The 5,650-nt window shown below is 45.2% G+C and overlaps 1 long non-coding RNA gene across 1 annotated transcript; it reads right to left on the bottom strand.

The window, feature by feature from the left end:
* Positions 1-579: 579 nt before the first annotated feature.
* LOC144275563 (uncharacterized) lies at positions 580-5,261 on the bottom strand. Its single transcript, XR_013348048.1, has 2 exons — positions 5,149-5,261; positions 580-1,146 (listed from the first exon to the last, which is right to left on the bottom strand). It is a non-coding gene; the product is annotated as an uncharacterized LOC144275563 (long non-coding RNA).
* Positions 5,262-5,650: the final 389 nt, after the last annotated feature.

Raw genomic sequence — 5,650 nt, 5'->3', positions numbered from 1 at the left:
AAATGAAGGGAGAAGAATCCCGTCCCCCCCACCGCACCCCTTGTGCCTGGAGTTCATTGGTGCCTATTGTAGAGCTCAGTCATGGTTTTGTCACAAGCCCCGTGCACAAGGCAGTATGTTGTTGTGACTCTGTCCTAGTCCATTGCCCAGCTCCCTGAGGGGAAGGGAGAGGGGGACGTGCCTATGCCAGCTCTTGACCTGGTGCAGGTGCGCCAGTGTCACATGGGAGGAGAGGTGCTGGATCAAAGTCCCACTTGTTCTCCATGACGCACCCGTCCATATGCATGTGGGGACACATCTAGTGGCCTCATGGACTCTGCTTTCTGACCATGCAGCTACACCCAAAGTGGATAGCCACACAGGAGAGTCCCATCATCCCTTGTGTGGTCATGCAGGACAGGACAGAATCTGTCCCTTAATATTTTATCTACAGTTCATTCTCACTCACTCTCTCTTTTCAAGGAATCTATGTTGACTTCCATGGGACGGCAGTACAAAAAGCCTTTCTCCTACTCTCAGCTCTAAAAAGAGCCATTTACTTTATTACTTGAGCTAGAGAACTCCCCGAAGCAATCCAAGTGACCAGAGTAAGAAGTTTATTCTGAACTTGTTTTCTGTTAACTGCTCGCCAAACCTTCCCACAGAGCTGAGAGGATGACAGGGCCATATAGTTTTTCATGTAAGCCTTTGAGTTTCCATTCGCCCTGGAAGCTGCTGCCAATGCAGGAGACCTCCCAGCCCCTGTGCCAAGCTCCTGGCACTGTAGGGAGAAGGAGAAACTTGATCTGAAGGCAAAACAAACACATAGCCAAGGAGCGAAATTTCCACCATCTCAGACGAGTGGAGCGGTCTGGGCTTGGACGAGCCCCAGTGAAGCTAGATTCCTTAGCATTGCTATGGATGCGTAAATCCATCGCTCGCTGTGTCATTTTCACCCAGTACCTGCGGCGCTGCTTGTTCCAGGAACTGGCTTGAGATGAACAGCTGGACATTTCTTGGGAAAGTCTCTGACATAAACAGCGTGATCCATCGTCGTTCGTTGTTGGTCTTTTTTCTTCATCTCTCATTTTGGCCATTTTCCTCCCGGCTCTTTGATGAATTAGTGATGTTGTCAGTTGTGTTAAAGAAGGGCTCGGGGTCACGGATCTGTGACATAGGGAGAGAAGTGGGTGAAGAGATGTATTTATTGTTATACAGAAACCTGTTTTTCGCCTAACATAGGAAAATGTTTGCCTTTCTGAGCGGTTTAGACCCAGATACAGGACTGCACAGACACATGTGTTTAAAATTAAGGGTATGCTTCAATTTAGTACTGAAAAGGGAGGCTTCCCTGAATCAGGACATGTAGACCAATAGCATATGGCTGTGGGAAGAAAAATAGACACATGCCACCACAATGCTTTAGAACTTTAATGCCCTACAAATTCAAAGGAAGATTAGGTTCTTTCTACTGACTCACTCCCAAATGAGGAGACATTTTCTACTTTTAGTTTTTTCATTTGCGTTTTATTTGTCTATCTGCACACTGAATGCTTAAGTTACCACAGCCACGAGTTCTAGGAAGTGTAAAACCTACATTGTTCTTTTAATATCTACCAAATGCTCCTGGTTTGGCTGAAGTGGTAGGAGACCAAGAAAATGATGCTAAAATTAACCAAAATATAAATTAAAAGGGATGTTCTCATGAGCCAGCTTACAAGAGGTTTGTGCCTGCTGGCTGCTTCAGTCGCTTGTTTCAGAGATTTATAAACTGCAAACGCATGTTCTCGCATGACCTGCCATAAGGAAATTTTGCTCATGAAATAAATATTTCATGTATGTGTAGCATGTTTGAGATATATATTTTTAGTATAACCTCCATAAACATGCCGGTGTATCTTGCCAGATGTGGCTGGAGTATATGAAAAGACCATCAGAATCCTTGTGTGTGTGTGTATGTATGTATTTATTTTGGATGCATGACATAGTAAGGATTTGTACAGCTCAAGAATAAGCGGTTTGAGGAATGCTTTCTGTGCTTTTGTATTTTGCTGGTATGTTGCTGAAAAATCCCCTTCGTGATAGAGACAGAAAGAGCCAGGCAACAGCAAGATTCCGATGGGTAAATTGAAAGTCAGGACGTAGGTTTTCAAGGGGCAACCCAGCCAGCCCTGGACAAATGGCTCCGAATGCTTTTTTTGCTTTTGTATTTCAGACGGCCATTCTCCTCACCCAGCAGCACAGCCCCACAGATTGGTTTGTTAATATTATTAGGACAAATGAAATGCTGTTATATATAAACGTGAGAGTTTAAGCTTCCAGAGGCGATAAGATGGGGCTGATTCTTAATATCTGGAATCCTCTAAATCATTTTCTAAATTAATATTCATGTTAGGTTTATTGCATTTTAGTGTAATGCCTTGTGAATCTTGGTACTTTACAAAAGTTAGTAAAATATTTTGAATTTTAGCAACTTTTGCTTTCATTAGCAATTTTTGCAGTAAATATTTTGTGTTAAATTTGTCCTTTAAGAAATTTAAGTAAAATCACAATAAATAATGCTACTTGGCATTTAGCTTTCACCGGTAAATTTCAGAGTGTTTCAGAAAGGGTAGTATCATTATTACCATGCTTTATGTGGGATAACTGAGGCAAAGGACTTGCCCAGCATCATGTAATGACTGAGAGACAGAGGTGGAAACAGAACTCAAGTCTATTGATTCCCAGCCCAGAGCTTTAGTCACAGCACCAACCTGCCTCATAACTTAGTAAAGCTCCTAAGTTCAAAAGAATCAAAGAAGGGAAAAGAGAGGAACTCTCCCACAGCAGTGAAGGCCGATAAAAACATTGGAGGAATTAAAAAAAAAATGGACTTGCTAAGTAAAACAAAATGTTGCAGACCGTACAACATCTACAGAGAGGCTGAGACCTGGAACAGAAAGACTCACCCTCCATCCCCAAAGATCTTTTTCCTATATTCAGGGTCACACAGATGTTCTGGGGGCCCTAGACAAAGTCTGTAGCTACTCTCCCCTACCTTCTCCAAAAAATTACCACTGAGGGGAGGCCCCCCAGGTGGGGTGGGGGGTGAATAGTGAGCCTGGGTTGGCTCCTGTCCCGCAGTGCTGAGCCCATGTCCCATGCTGAGCGTTGCTATAGTGTTGCTGAGACGGAGGGGCCGGTGGGTCAAACCTGAGTGGTGCTGTGGCCCTGTGCACCAGATGGCAACACCACTTGGTCTGGGGCCCTTTCAAATGAAGGGGTCAGCAAGAACTGCCCCTTTTGCCCCCTCCGAGCTGACCCTGCCTACATTAGATGTTGGCAAACCCCCAAATCCTGTGTTTAATGCATATTCTGTAAAGGAAGGAGAAAGTTGGTTTTGAACTGTGTGAGGCCTTATGGATCACAGGGGAGCTCTCTCAAAATGTGTGTGGGCAACTGGCAGCCAGTGTAATTGCAGCGGTGATAAACTCCAGGGTTTAGCAGTGGTGCAAGAAGATAATCCAGCTGCAATGTGTGGAATGTTCTGCAGATCTTGCTGGGTTTTAGAAAATGAAACCAGAGCACAGAGAAAGGCAGCAATCTAATCTGTAGGCTCTGTGTTTCCAGAGCTGAAGTAGTTAATGGGAAGCTGAATCTAGCAATATGTCTTTAGGCGATAAGAAGCATGCCAAACTGCAGACTTTATTATTCATATAGTATGTCTGAGACATTTATTGGCAGATTAACTAGTACATTTGCAAAGGGCAAGTCAGGTTTGTTTGAGGGAAATTAAAGTACAGTCTGTTGTTCTCCCAGTTCTCTGCATTTCCCTGAAGCTTCAGGTAACACTGGTAAAAGCTGACATGGGAATACACTTAAGCCTCTAGCTATGGCAAATATATCCCAAGTCACTCAGAAACATGGGCTGACCCTGCACCGGCTGCCATGTCCCAGGTGCTGCACAGAATTCTGAATGGCCCAGAAACCAAGAGAACAGATTTGTGAGCTGGGGAAGACGTTCCCACCGGAGGTGATCATCAGTGCACTTTATGCTAGTGCAGGGCTGTAATCTGAGCCTAGTTCTTTCCATACACAGCTAAACCCAGCCAGGCTGTGCTTTCAACAGAGGGCTGCTCTATAACTGGACGGGGCGAGGAGCGTCCCAAATACCCTAGGTGCTAGTGGTGAAATCCATACATCATTAACGAATTCAGCAGGTTACGAGAGAATCCCTATGATGACTCAGCAGCTGTTCTCATTCAATAACTAAACCAAGTTTTTAACAGATTTATATTAAAAAAAAGAAAAAAAAAGCCGAAATCAGGAGACAGCGGCAAGGCCAGTGATTCTTCCACCACTGGTGCTGTGTGCTGTTAAAGTCAATCCAAATCTCAAATGGACTATAATTCTGGTAACCAAACAAGACCTGGCTTCTCCTTTGCAGAGCTGGGTTGTATCTTGAGAACGGAGAGGCAGCTCTGAGGCGTCCTTCCACTCAATTTAGAATAGAAAATATCACTGCCTTTGTTTCGGTTTTATACCTGGCTCTAGCTAACAATACATACAATCATCTGCTTGTGGATGAACGGTGAATTGAGGGCACTCTCTGGTGTGTGCATCCCACAGAGTACCGTGTATGGCACAAGAAGCAATGCAGCTTGCCCGGCCAGACACTGTCATGAAGGGGATCTGAGCTAGCAGTTAGACCCTGGACATTCTCACCCCACTCTAGCTGGGACTGCGAGCACCATGTATACAGAGAGACCCTCTCTCTGCCCTGCTGGCTTGAGCCCCAAAGTGACAGTGATGGGATCATGGAGGAATCTATATCTTGCCCAGAAGAGTGTGTTGGTCCCATATGTGGCCTTGAAAGGGGTAGGAAAAAAGGGGGAAGATGGTACAGAAAGTGGATTTTCTGTATCAAACTTCTGTGGTTCTTGGGGAGAAAAAAGCACTTTGTTCTAAGACAAGTTCTTCTCTGAAAAGATTTCTGCATGAGGCATAACTGGACAAGTTTACCATAAGGCGGAAAAGTTCTTTCACTGAGTATTATTTTATTTCTCTCCCAGTAATTGGGAGACATTTTAATGATGTTGAAAACCTCTGAATGATACAAACTTATGAAATTTCAGGAAAATTCACACTGAAAAAATAGTTTATGAAATTCACACTTATTTTTCAGCTTACCGTAACTTCTAAGAGGCTGTCTACACAGCAGAGACTAACGGGTGGCTGGCCCATGCCTGGGCTGCGGGGATGTGTCACTGCGGTGCAGACAACTGAGTTCCGGCTGCTGCCTGCATTCTAGGAACCTGCGAGTGGGAGGGGCCCAGGGCTCGGGCTCCAGTCTGAGCCTGGAAGTCTACACAGCAATGAAACCATCCCGCAGCCTGAGCCCCGCGAGCCCTCGTTGGCTGGCCCAGGCCAGCCATGGGTTTGCCTTTGCTGTGTAGACAGACCTGCAGTGAAATCCTGACCTCTTGTCATAAATAAAGGGAAGGGTAAACCCCTTTGAAATCCCTGCTGGCCAGGGGAAAGCTCCTCTCACCTGTAAAGGGTTAAGAAGCTAAAGGTAACCTCGCTGGCACCTGACCAAAATGACCAATGAGGAGACAAGATACTTTCAAAAGCTGGGAGGAGGGAGAGAAACAAAGGGTCTGGGTCTGTCTGTATGCTGGTCTTGGCCAGG

This window comes from Eretmochelys imbricata, chromosome 15 (assembly GCF_965152235.1).
Source record: "Eretmochelys imbricata isolate rEreImb1 chromosome 15, rEreImb1.hap1, whole genome shotgun sequence".
NCBI lineage: Eukaryota > Metazoa > Chordata > Testudines > Cheloniidae > Eretmochelys > Eretmochelys imbricata.
This window is presented reverse-complemented; position numbering and strand designations above follow the sequence as displayed.